The sequence below is a fragment of the Hemicordylus capensis genome, chromosome 1, assembly GCF_027244095.1.
Source record: "Hemicordylus capensis ecotype Gifberg chromosome 1, rHemCap1.1.pri, whole genome shotgun sequence".
Taxonomy (NCBI): Eukaryota; Metazoa; Chordata; class Lepidosauria; order Squamata; family Cordylidae; genus Hemicordylus; species Hemicordylus capensis.
Genome location: NC_069657.1, coordinates 133478857 through 133492851, shown reverse-complemented (window position 1 = coordinate 133492851; position 13995 = coordinate 133478857). Strand labels below are relative to the sequence as shown.

The window sequence follows — 13995 nt, the reverse complement described above, 5'->3', positions numbered from 1 at the left end:
GTTCCAACCTCGAATTGGTAGCATAAGGGATGCCAAAGGACAGATAGTAACTGATTCAGAGAAGATCAGACAGAGGTGGAAGGATTATACCGAAAATTTGTACAGCCATTTGTACAACATCCAAGATACTCTAGATATTCCCTACTTGCAAAAACCTCTAGTATGGGAAGATGAAGTTAGATCAGCACTCCAGTCATTACCAAGTTGGAAGGCTACAGGAATTGATGGAATAGCTACAGAAATATGGCAGCAAGAGACTTAACAGATCGCACAAACCATCACATAATATCCTTAATTTCACATTCTAGCAAAATAATGCTCAGGATCATCCAATGCAGATTAGAGCCCTACGTTGAAAGGCTACAGAAAAGCCTTCAGTCGTGCCAACCATGTCAAGTTGTGGAATATCCTTAGGAAAATGGGCATCCCAGAACATCTCATTGTTCTCATGAGAAACTTATATACAGGACAGGAAGCCACAGTCCAGACGGAACATGGTGAAACAGACTGGTTCCAGATCGGCAAAGGAGTAAGACAAGGCTGTAAACTTTCTCCTTCTTTATTCAATGTATATGCTGAACACATACTAAGAGAAACTGGATTGGAAGAAGATGAGCATGGTTTTAAAGTTGGAGGAAGAAACATCAATAATCTGCACTACGCTGATGACACCACTCTGATAGCTGAGAATGTGGATGATGTGAAAACTCTAGTAATAAAAGTCAAGGAGAACAGTGAAAAAATGGGATTAAAACTAAATGTAAAGAAGACTAAACTAATGACAATGGGTATAGCAAACAGCCTCAAAATTGATAATGAAGACACTGAAGTGGTGGATAGCTTCTGCCTTTTAGGTTCAACCATCAACGATCCAGCAGACAAGAAATACGCTGCAGGCTAGCACTTGGTAGGGTTGCAATGAGGGCCTTGGAAAGGATATTTAGATGCCATGATGTGTCTACACCTACAAAGATTAGAATCGTTAGCAATAGCACTTACATTTATATACCGCTCTATAACCAGAGCTCTCTAAGCGGTTTACAATGATTTAGCATATTGCCCCCAACATTCTGGGTACTCATTTTACCAACCTCGGAAGGATGGAAGGCTGAGTCAACCTTGAGCCCCTGGTCAGGATTGAACTTGTAACCTTCTGGTTACAGGGCAGCAGTTTTACCACTGCGCCACCAGGGGCTCATTGTTAGGACAGTGGTTTTCCCCTTGACACTCTATAGATGTGAAAGCTGGACTCTGAAGAAGCAAGACAGAAAAGGTATTGACGCTTTTGAACTTTGGTGCTGGAGAAGACTTTTGAGGATACCATGGACAGCCAGCAAAACCAACAAATGGATCATAGAACAAATCAGTCCAGAATTTTCACTCGAGGCACAAACTATCTTGGACAGATTATGTGAAGGCCCAGCTCCCTTGAGAAGTCCATAATGCTGAGAAAAGTTGAAGGCAAGAGAAGTATGGAAACTTTGGAAAGAGGGTATGGAAACTTGGAAGCTGAATATCTCTCATTGGCAAAAGCTACTAAGTGGCATCTCCTGGGTTCTGAATGTACATATCCAGAAGACAGAAACAATTCTAAAATATATGGCGCTCCAGAATTCCAAGTTGTAAATTATCGCATCATTTCTTCCCGAGGGAGCATGCCTGGGGTGGGTGGACAAACCCGTTTCCGAGTCGATTTCAGAAAACCCCATCCCAGGGCCAACTCCATTTCTCCCTTTACTCTCTGCCGTGCGTTCAAGTCGTGCAGCTCGGCGGCAGTGCCCGCGTCCTCCCGCTAGGCGTCCCGGGATTACTGCAAAGAAAGATCAGAGTCGTCAAACAGTTAAACGCTCGGCACTGCCACTGAAGCAGCAGCTGCTGGAGCCGGTCAGGGGAGGCACTTTCGGGGCGAAGCGTCTGCTGGCAGTCTCGCTACTGCGCTTTCAGAGTTCTTCCCAGCCTCCTTCGGAGCCCTCCGCAGCCGAGAAGAACACCCGCACCGCGAGGAGAAGGTATGGAGAAAAGGGGGATCTGCAAACTGCAAAGGGGAGCTCGTTGGTGGGCCAGGCCGCTGTGTGTGCAAGGAGAAAACACCGGGCAGTAGCCAGAGGAGCGCATGGGAGGGAGCAGGCTGGCGGTGGGAGAGAGAGAAGGAAGGCGCCTACCTGCAGGCAGCAGCGACAACAAAGGAAGCCCTCGCCTTCCGGCCTTGACGCGGGGCAGGAGGGTCCCTCCCAGGTTGCTTTGCCGCGCTGCGGGCTCTCCCCTGAGTGACAGGGGGCACCTTCTGACGGCGCGAGGCCCACAAACGTAGAGAAAGCGGCTTTTAAACAAGCGTGCCTGAAGGGCGTAGTGCCTGCCGCAGGTTTGCCATCCTCTTGGCAACCCACAATGCCTTTTGCTTGCATGTGAGCGGAGCGGGGCGGTTCAAGACAGAGCTCACAGTCCAAGGCCCTCTGGTTTCGGCGCGGGGGGCTGTGTGGGGGGAAGAGCGGGGAGAGGTGCAGCAAGCACGGCAAGGCGAGCAGTTTTTACGCGAATGAGGGTAAACCCAAACTTTTTTGTACGTGCTGGGCGGGAAGGCGAAGAGCTGAGAGGCGACATGGGTGGTTCGAGCGTCTCGCACAAGATGTGCTTTCCCATTTTCCCCCGTTAATGTGAATCTAGAATGGTGCCGCTGAGCTGATTCATATATACGTTTTGTTTTTAAATAAAACATCTTGCCTATACCCGAGCACGCTGGAGACACAATAAGTATGTGTGTAGGCGGGGGATACACAAGATCTATACATAACACACCCATGTAGCAAGATGCTGCAGCATGACCCGTCACTATCTGTCTAATCTGGAGCCGTCCATATTTTGAACAGCCTTGATAATAATAACAAACACACACACACCCCAGCATAGTTGAGGGGAAGATGATCCTGACTCAGCTCCTTGAATGTGCGCGTACCAAACGTTCCTTGTCTGTGTGTTGGGTTTTTCACTTCTTCCAAGGCCAGGGTTAAGGGCTTGGCCACATAAAATGGAAGTGCTTGAAAAGGCTGGGGCAAAAAAAGCAGGTGTCGATAATTTAATATCGGTAGTTGAGTGCAGGGGTGTAGCCAGGGGAGAGGGGCCCCGTGTTTGCCGCTCTCCCCATGGCCCCTCAGATAATGAAGAAAATAGGGAGAGGTGGATGGGGGGGGGGTGTCCTCTGGAGCTGAGAGGCCTGGGTTCTTTGAACCCATCCACTCAATTATAGCTACACCCCTGGTTGGGTGAAATAATGGTATGTACAGATGAGAGAGTTCAAGGATGAAGGCAGTATGACAGAGCCATCATTGGCCACAAAGCACACACTTAGCAGGATTTTATAGTTTTCATAGTGTTTCAAAAACTTGCAGACCTGTTGAACTAGAGTCCATGATGAGATAGAAAAACAAATATGTGTTCCACTGGAGATAGCTCTGTTATGCTACTTACAAATCTCTATTTTGAAAGGGTTCCTATTGAAACAGAACTGTGTGTCAGTGTCCGTCCCCTCTTTTGTTCTTTAGGTAATGCTGACTGTTCAGCTTTTTAAAACAATGTGTATAAATTGAATTTTTGAACCACTGAGTTCAAGGTTTCAGTTTGCATGCAGTCAAGGTTTTCAGTTTACTTTCACTAGGTAATATTAGGAATTTCATAGGCCTTCTGTGGTGTTGAAAGCTTCTCAGTGATGATTTTTTGGGGGGTGGGGTGGGGGCGAAAGCTCTCTTAATGTTATGCCCAAATGCCTAAGTTCACTGTTTAGTGTGTGTAGAATCTCCTCAGTTCAATCTTGAATGTAAGTGTGTAAACGTTTTTCCAAAATTCCATAGTATTTTGCTTCTGTTTAACTCCTGTCCCTTTTGACTACTGAAGGTGGTTTTGCATTTTATGAGGATGCATGAGCGAGTTGCATCTCCAGTGTCATGTGTGAAGAGGGAATCTGCATGTCTTCCCCTGTAGTGAGATGTATGTTTTAGATGTGGAAATAGAGATGTGCAAGTTCTCCCTTCACATATAACAGTGGAAGCACACAAAGATGGAGTACTGCTCACTTGTATTGATTCTTTTCTGGAGCAGGTATATTAAAAATGTGTGGAAATGGTATAAAAGAAAATTGCTTGACCCACAGAAATGCTTAATGATGTCCTCATTCATGTGAATACAGCCTCAGTACTGTAATGGCATGGTGTTATAATGAAAGGAATCTTTCTTTTACATTACAAATATGAAACCTATGCTTTTCATTATTACATTAGATCACGGTGGAAGGCTGCTTAATAAAAAGAGTATGGCTAACAAACGCCACCTTTTAATTCTCTAATGCATTGTAAAATCTCACACTGTCTCCATCAAGGAAGGGGTATGTGTTTCTTTCATTGGCACAATTTGTTCCTCTCCTCAGTAGTCGAGCTGGACATAGGATTGCGGGGGGGGGGGGGGGATGTGTGCCAAAATGCAGAAGAGGAGAAAGTAGATGCAGAAGAGGAGAAAGTGGCAGCTGGCCAGCAGGAAGAAAAGGCAAATGTTATGGTGTAAGATACTGTGAGGGAAAATGAACAAGTAAGTGCAGAACTAAAAAGGTCAGTCAGACCTGTAGGCAGTTTTGGGCAACTGTATCTAGGATCTTAGGAACAAACAAAGTTGAAAGCAGGGTGCCATGGAATTTTCTGGGATTGGCTATTTCTTGAGCTGGAGCCAAGCCTTAAAGGAGCAAAGTCCGTTCTTAACACTGCCCGCCATGGATGAGTAATGTTTACCGGTGTATAGATTGGAACAATATATTAGATTCTGGTCTTTCCATTTTAACAAGGCTTTGAAGTTGGAAAATAACTGAAGAACATGTTCATAAGGTGGTTCCCGGTTCAAATCCCCACTTGTATATTTCCCAGACTATGGGAAACACCTATATCAGGCAGCAATGATATAGGAAGATGCTGAAAGGCATCATCTCATACTGCATGGGAGGAGGCAATGGTAAAGCCCTCCTGTATTCTACCAAAGACAACCACAGGGCTCTGTGGGTGCCAGGAGTCGAAATTGTCTGGATGGCCTACTTTATCTTACCACCAGTAGTACTTAGCTGAAAAGCACCGACTTAGAGCATGTTTCTAAGCAGGAAATGTCTCTTATCACCTGGGGTACAATTTAAGGAAGTTGTGTTTTCTCCAGAATTATGCTGTATTTGAACCTTTTCCTTTCTGGCTCCAGCCTCTTTTGGCAACATTCCTGTTTTGGGTGAGGAAAGTCCGTATTCTGTCAAGCATCATCAATCTTGCAAAGAAACCTACACAGGTTACTAGCTCACAAATCTCTTTACTAGCCAACCGGCCCACATACACACCTCTGTTAGTAACAGTTGATTGTCTGAAAGAAACAAGGAACCAGCTCTCTTCCCATTTACAAAAGTGGGGCTATCATATGGAAAAGTGGAAGGGCGTCCTGTTCCTTTAGGAGATGCACAAAGAAGGAATTCAACAGGTGCAGCTTGTCATGAAGGAGGAAGAAAAATTGCACCTACTGAAATTCCCTCTTCTGTGTCTTTCTTAAAGGTAGAGGAGACCAGTCTTTTTTTCTATACGGCAGTCCTATACAAAAGCATCATTGTTTGGTCCCCTGTAAGTGAATCTTACTGCAGGTGATCAATGGCAATTTGGGGGCCTGTTACATACTGTGCATAGGCTTCCTTAAGCAGTTACTCTAGGTTGGCACTGGCAGAAGAAGCTGGTGGTGAGCAGCAAAAACCTATTGGCAGGCAAACAAGTCTTTCATCACAGTGGGTTTTTGCACTTAGCTTGGACTCCGAGACATACTTCTTGTATCATAACTCATAACCTGCAGCGTTGTTTTCAGCCTTTTACAGAGTCACATTACACTCAAGAGAAAATTATTGGTCAGGAGGAGATGGATGTAGGTAGCATGTCTGTGTTCTTTTAAAACTTCATCCAGAACAAATTTGATATATTTTAACAAGAAAGAGCTGCCTGCCATTTGAGTTGCAGTTGCCTTAACCTGTTAAACTTCTTTATTTAAATATATAAATATACTTTTATATAAATATATATACAGGGGTGTGTGTATGTGTGTGTGTACGTGTGTACACACACACACACACTCCCCCCCCACCTTTCTTTTCTTTTTTCTTTTGGCAAGGGAAAGCCTTTGATTTGCCAAACACACTGGAAAGTATTTCTATGCCTGCTGGTTTCTTTCAATTATTTTTTAGATTTTGTGTTCTTTTTAAAGCTGTTGTTGGGAGTTGCTTTGAATCACTTTCCAGTTGAGATAAATCAGGATATAAACGTCTAAAGTAATAATAATTTAGAGAAACACAGCTGAAAGTGACTTTTTCAGCTTGAAAACTGTGTAGAACCAATTTTCTAATGGAGCAAATGTACTCTTTGTGCTAGCATATTGCCCTTTGCCAGGCTGCATAGTTGAGGCGCAAGCAGTAGTTGCTGGTGGTCAGGGTCACAGGAGATTATGTCCTGGGTCTCACCTTTGTGTGTCTCTCAGTTCAGATGTGACAACAGCTGAAAGCCCCACCACTGGACTGGAGTTGATCTTTTTTTTTAATTGTTGGCACACAGAGATGGATGTGGGAAGCATATTCTCTCAGGAATCTGCTATCTCACACAATCTGCTTCAGACCTCCTCACAGCTCAAGAAAATATGCATGGGAGGAAAGTCCTGGCTTCCAAAATGCCAAGGCTTTTGACTTTGTAAGATTATTTTCTTCTTTTCTAAAGGAAATCTGCTGCCTTGGTTCTGTTTACATCTCCTCCTGGCAGCATTGGGAGTTGCCCTACAATAGCATATTGGCCTTGTTACCTCCTACAATGAAAGCAACGCAAGCATCGAGAGGATACACTCCTTAGTTTGGGCAGAATGAACTTTTGCTGCTAGCCATGCAGAGGAATAAACTTCCAAGACTTCCTACCGAGTACGATCATGTATTAGACACCATTCAGTAGTAACCTGTTTTTAAAAGGCTCACAATTCCTGGTGATGTAGGAACTCTAAACCTATACAGCCTATCCCTTTCGTGGCACATGGTGCAGAGGTATCTTGACTACTGTCTGTCTTGTGCTAAAGCTCATCACACAGCTTAGACTAGTGATCTTCACTGTTTTTCAAGCAGGGGCAACCTTGGCAAAAAACTTTCAGTGCAAGAGCCTTTTCTCATACTACTGACCCCTGCAAGTGCTGTGTTTTATAGCTCTATGGGGAAAGCAGTAGGAAAGACTACACTTCACTAGTAGGTGCTTCTCTGCAGGGGTGGATCCAGGGGGCAAGGGTGCTCTGGCTTGCCCCTGTGGATTGATTGGGATCCAGGATCCAGACCACACTGGAGCTTCTTCCTCTGACCCTCCTTCCTTCCCCATGCCATGCTGCGCTGTTCCTTCCCTCCCGCTGCCATGCGCTGAAGTGCGAAAGCACTGGCCAGTGTCCTTCCCCACCACACATACACACACACAGAGCGTTGCTCCTTCCTTCCTCTGGCCAATCGAAGCAGCGGCATCCAAAGTGCTCCTTCTTCCCCTGGAGCTGCTCCTTCTTTTCCCCTCGCTCCCCTCTCTTAGCAACAGAGGGCGGTGCAAGACTATGTGCAGACACACACACCCCTCCAGAGGTGCATCTGAATCCAATGCAACCTACCACCAAATTTGAAATTGACACCCCTGGCATTTGCAAGAGAGATAAAATCAAAGCCCCAATATTTTAATAAATAGGGGGAGGGGCATTCCTGTGGGATCCCTTGTAATTTCCTGCTGGATCCGCCCCTGCTTCTGTAGTGATAGTATCATACTTCACAAGTGCCCATAAGACTAGAAGGGATTCCCAGTGCAGAGGAGAAGGCAGCTGGCATGCTCAGGTTTTGAAGGGGAAGTGACTACATTTCTTCCCAACTACCCACCTCAAATTACAGGAGTGAGCAACTTTTTATAAAAATGAAAGCTAAGTACTTTAAATTAAAATGTGATGGTATTTGAGGTTTGCCTATACCTTGTATTATGTTATGAAACACAAACATATTCTTTAAAGCATTTTTTCTTTCTTTCTGAAAAAAGATAATGCCTCTAAAAAAAAATCAACCACTTGTTCAACCACAACCATGCTACATAAATGCAGAAAAATATTGGTGACCTTTTCAAAATGGATTCTGTTTTAAATGCTTGAAACATGCATATGCTGTGTGGAGGGAAGGAGCCTGCAGAACAAAAAATAAATAACAGTGACAGGTGGCCCTCATTGTTCATGGGGGTTCCGGTCCCGCCAATTAGTGCAAAAATGGAAACTGCGGATAAAGAAATCTTATCCCTATGGGAATCCAAGGGTTAGGTTCCTTGCTCTGGGTGGGTGGGTGGGTGGGGGGAACCACTTAAAAAAGCAGGGACAGGGCAGAAATAAGGGTAGAAAAACAAAGTACCTTGTTTTCCAGGAATCCCCCCACCCCCAAATCCGCTTATTTTTCATTTAAACTTTTTTTAAACAAAGAAAGAGTCATAACATGGCTCTTTGCTTCAAAAACTGGCGGCTGGAAATGACATCAGAAGTCATTTCTGGCCAATCAGGAACTGCAGATAGGAAAAAAATTGCCTATATTTCATGACACGGATAAAGAAACTGGGTCTCTAAGGCCCATCTGCAGATATATGAAACCGCGATCCATGAAACCATGGATAACGAGGAGTATAACATATAATCCTGTATATTTTATTTATTCTTCTATTTATTTATCAAATTTGTACACCACCCCAAACTTTCATCTCTGGGCGGTTAACAATAACGTAAAACAAGTTAAAACATACACAAAAACTTAAAACAATTTAGAAAACTTAAAAATCAAAAACAGATTAAAACCTAAAAATTTAAAAAGCTGAAAAAGCTTGGGTGAAGAGGTGGGTTTTCAAATGCTTTAAAAAAATGCTCAGAGATGGGGAAGATTGTATTTCAGTAGGGAGCGCATTCCACAATCTTGGGGTAGCAATTGAGAAGGTCCATCCCCGTGTGCCCACCAGCTGAATAGGAACATAGGAACCTGCCATATACTGAGTCAGACAGTCAGACTAGGTCTATCTAGCTCAGTATTGTCTTCACAGACTGGCAGTGGCTTCTCCAAGGTTGCAGGCAGAAATCTCTCTCAGCCCTATCTTGGAGAAGCCAGGGAGGGAACTTGAAACTTTCTGCTCTTCCCAGAGCTGCTTCATCCCCTGAGGGGAATATCTTGCAGTGCTCACACATCGAGTCTCCCATTCATATGCAACCAGGGCAGACCCTACTTAGCTATGGGGACAAGTCATGCTTGCTACCACAAGATGGACCTCTCCAGCTGACCTCAATGGGCAGTGGGGCTCATAATGAAGAAGATGTTCTCTTAAATACCCAGGACCTAAGCCATTTAGGGCTTTATAGGTTATAACCAGCACTTTGTATTTTGCCCAGAAACCTATTGGCAGCCAGTGTAGCTCTATCAACAAAAGAGTGATATGGTCTCTCTGAGATGACACACAGATCAACCTGGCCACTGCATTCTGTAGCAATTGGAGTTTCCAGACTATGTACAAAGGCAGCCCCACATACAGTGTATTGCAGAAGTCAAATCTGGAGGTTACCAGCATATGTACCACTGTTTTGAGGTCGGCCATCTCAAGAAATGGACGTGGCTGGTGTATCAGCCGAAGCTGATAGAAAGCCCTTCTGACCACTGCCTCAACCTGAGATATCAGGGAGAGGTGTGGATCTAGAAGTACTCCCAGACTGCATACCTGTTCGTTTTGGGGAAGTGTGACCCCATCTAGAACAGGTAGATGTTGATCGTGTGTGGGGCAAGTAGTCATATATGGTAGGCCCTGGGCCTGATGCTGGCTGCTTACAGTCATTCCTGCTCTGAACAGGGTGGATTTGGTTTAAATCAAATATATTTAAATCACTTCTCCGGAAGACTAAATTTAATGATTTAATAACAATGTAAATCTCTAGTCAAGAAGATTCTATTTAATCATCATTTTCTAGTAAAAGTGCATTCTTGTTGTGTGATATAACCTTAAAACATATTCATAACTACTCAGATAGATGTAAATTTCATTTTTAGAAGGTAGGCACTGTTGTAAGTCAGGGATTTTCCCTGCGTTCATCCCTTGGTTGGGTAATTTACACCAGGCACCAGTATCACATTTCCAAACAGAGCTTTATTCAAGTTTTGCTAGCAATCAAAGCTCATTGGGTGCAGCCATGCCTTCTAGCAGGTTCTGCGTCTCTTTTATATTGAGATAACAGTACGTTCCACACTTGCGCATTTCATACAGGCCAATACATCCCCTTTTAACTCAAAAGGTCCCAGATGGTTTCAAGTGTGACTTCTCTCATCCACACAGACATAATCAAGCACCTTCAGGGCAAGGAACAGAATATGGTTTGCCAAGCTCTCAAAAAGAGCTCCAACAGGAAGGAGGAATTCACCTAGACAAGGAACAGAATGTACCCGATACGAAAAGCGCCATCTATCTCAGCTAGCTTGCTACTTATTCAGACTAATTCTTTTCGCTGCTTAAGCACACTTTCAAATATTTTCCCACAGCACACACTATCTGTTATATATTTTGAAGGACTTGTTTCTGTGAAATAAAGCCATACTTTCCGATGACCTACAGATATCAATTTTTTCATGAACAATCCTGCCACTTAAATTAGTTGAATGTTCTACCTTTTATATTGGAATATGCTAAGTGAAAAATTAAATAATTTCCTTTGTAGAAGGAAGAATATTTACTTTATAGAAGGAAGAAAAGAACAGAAATTCTTCTTTCTGTAGAAAGAAGGCATTCTGAATGTAATATTTAAACTATTATTGTTCTCAGCATATTTTTAACATTCAATTATCAGATCAATAAATCCAAAATGACATCAAGAGAAGCACATCTTACTCAGATTCAATTTTACTATGATTCAGGTTTACCATGCATGATTTACCATATGTGGTCATTATTCAATAACATTTGAAGTTTAAATCTTACAAATTGTAAACTGATATTCCCTTTTGCAATCTCATTTTTTATATCTATATCTATATCTATCTATCTATCTATCTATCTATCTATCTATCTATCTATCTATATGATTTTCTTGAACTTTCCTATACTAGTCTATTATAGATTTTGAAGAATTTGTGCAAAAAAAGTCATACTTCCTGTTGACCTACAGATGCTGTACCAACCAGTATTGAATAATTGAACTGGAGCTGACCAAATTGTCTCATTTTTTGATGAAAATTAATCTGGGGGGAAAATCAGTACAATGTACAAGTAGGTAAGGCTCATCATGGACTGGGCAAAGTAAATTTGGATAGATTACATTTATAGGGAAGTTCAAGAAATTATATGAAGTATAATTTTTTACTAATGAATTGGGGAAGTAAAATAAAAAGAGGAGTAAAAGAACAGTTTGAAATCTGTAGGATTTCAACTTCAAACATCATTCATTTTATTCCTGAAATTTACACTTGGAATATGTTTCTTCAGGACTGCATGAATATGTTCTGCTCACTTTTTCACTTTCTGTTCTTCTCCCTTGTCCCTTGAATTTATATCTTCTCCACCCCACACCCATTCTCTATATTCATTGGCCATCTTTGTACTTTTAGAGAGAGAGGTAATGTCTTGACTCTGTCTGTCTGTTTGTGTGTGTGTGTGTGTGTGTGTGTGCGCGTCAGTGTTCTCTCTACTTTTTTCATCTGTGCACAGAATAAATTTTGTTCTGGGCGGCAGTATCAAAGCAGAGTGTGCGTACGTGCATTCAGAATGGGGCCTTCTCAGTTCAACCTGAGTGGGATCTAAAATTAACTGGATGGACATTAAAAAATGTGTGTGTGCATGCACATGCACACATCTTAGAGGGAACACCGGTGTGCATGCACACCACCTGCAGAATAGGACAGATTAGGTCTGTCACCTCTCAGTAACCCGTGGTAAAGCCTGCTATCTGGGAAAGCTCCTGCTAGAGGGCATTTTTTGGAGGGAACTGGCACTGGTCTGGCTGTGTAGTCTTTCAGAGGACTGTGTTTTTCACAGCTAGGCTGTCAAGTGTGCCCTGTGGAGTTCAGCAGTTCAGCAACTGCTTTGACTTTCCTCCTCCACATTCCAGTACTAGCAACTGGCAAGCAAATAATTGCCTAATAACACCAGGCATTTTTTCCTTGTTGAGGTGTCTGCTGATACATTCCTCTGATGTTTTGGTGGGTCTTAAAAACCTGTATACTGCTGGATAGGTGAGGAGAGAGGAGCGCTTTTGCTTTTAGCAACTAAGCTGTTAAATTTTGGTTCTCTGGAGGATTAATTTCAGGGCCCCATTTAGTTGGTGTTGCGATTCTAGCAATGGAATGGGGAACGGTGGTTGGATGAAAAAGCAGCCGTGGTCGTGCAAGCCTGTGCATGGTTTCTCAGAAGTAAGCCCCAATGAGTTCAATGCTGCTTACTCCCAAGAAAGTGTGTATGAGATTGCAGCCTTAGAGTCAGACAGTACAATCATTTTCTATATCTTGGTCTCTGAGCACTTTTTTTCTCTGCTGAAAAATGATCTGAACCATGGAATTAGGCTTCCTGCTTATTAATAGTGACAAACATGTTTGGATTTCAGATATGGAAGGCTGGGCAAGTTGAGTAAACCTGTGCAGGGCTTGATGTGAAGGGATAGCAGCTTGTGTGGAACTTGAAGCTCTGAAAAGGGACCTTGCAAAAATAAACTTTGGTCCTCGTTGTGTGCAGTTTAATTTTTAGCTCAGCTCACTGCAGCTAGTCTTACAGCATAATCTTACGACTCTATGGAACGGTCTCCCGGATAATATCAGAGCTGTCCATGATCTGTTGGCCTTTCGTAAGGCATGTAAGACTGAAATGTTCCGCTAGGTGTTTGGTCGCTGAGATAGCTGGTCGCGGAGTGATCCTGTAATCCATGGTTATTATGTCATGTGGAATGAGTACTGTATGGGGTGTGGAATGAGTATTGTATGGGGTTGTGGCTTATAAGGTTATGCAAGATATAGTTTTATGGAATTGTGTTGCTGTGTATGTTATTGCTTGTAGGCCACCCTGAGTCCTATGGGAGTAGGGCGACATATAAATCTAACTAACTAAATAAATAAATAACTTGAAATTGAGTCCAAATGATTTTCTAGTCTAAGTGGATGATAATAGATAGCCCTCATAGTGGTGAATTAGATTGTCTTCCTGTGGTCAGTGTGCGTGTGCGTCCTGTCTTGCTTGATAAATAGGAAGAGCATCCTGACTTCCACTGTTTCCCCACAATGTGGTGTGGCTCTGTTTTTCTCCTAAAGCATGTCTAGCTGTAGCAGAAAAGCAGAATAGAAAATAATGAAGATATAGAAAACCTGAAATCTCACTATATACAGAAATAGACTTTGTTCAGAACAATGGTGTAGCAAGGTCTGGACAGGCCGGTGTTTCATAAGTGAACTTATGAAGTGAACCAGCTTGCTATTCACCCACTTGCCCCGTTGGAGCTGGCAAAGGCTAATGACATCGCTGCCCAGTGACACACACTAGTTGGTGATGTCATTAGTGCTTGTTGGCTTTGCCAGAACCAATGAGAGTGAGTGGGCGGCTCCCCTGGCCCTATGCGCGCCAGTGCTTTTTCCAGGTATGGGGAGGGCATCCTACACGTGACGGGTTATCAGGTTCCGCATGCTCTGAGACAGGGCCAATCAGATTTAAGTTCGCCCTCTTGCAGTGGTGCAGTTAGACTATTTCAGGCTCCTTCGCCCTGAAGTGTTGAGCCTCCTCCCCTGCCTCCTCCCCTCCCCTTCCAATCTCAGAACCCCTGCCTGCCTGACAAACTTAGGTGGATAGAGCCGAAGATAGTTCTGCCTTCGTTTGCTTAAAGGGCCAGCACACCAGCTCCTCCCGCAACTGGATGGAACATTGTAGGGGAGAGGAGGGAATTCCTGAGGGCAGTGCCAAGACACTG

At 43.4% G+C, this 13995-nt stretch overlaps 1 protein-coding gene across 2 annotated transcripts in view; it reads left to right on the top strand.

Annotated features, from left to right (window-relative positions):
- The first annotated feature begins 1802 nt into the window (after positions 1 to 1802).
- Positions 1803 to 13995, top strand: part of CD151 (CD151 molecule (Raph blood group)) — a 53449-nt gene continuing 41256 nt past the window's right edge. Inside the window, exon 1 of one of the 2 annotated variants that reach the window (XM_053308960.1) lies at positions 1803 to 2009. The gene's annotated coding sequence lies outside the window, so the exon portion shown is untranslated. Of the gene's footprint in view, positions 2010 to 2428; positions 2543 to 13995 lie in introns of those variants that run through there. The other variant, XM_053308963.1, reaches the window with a different exon arrangement.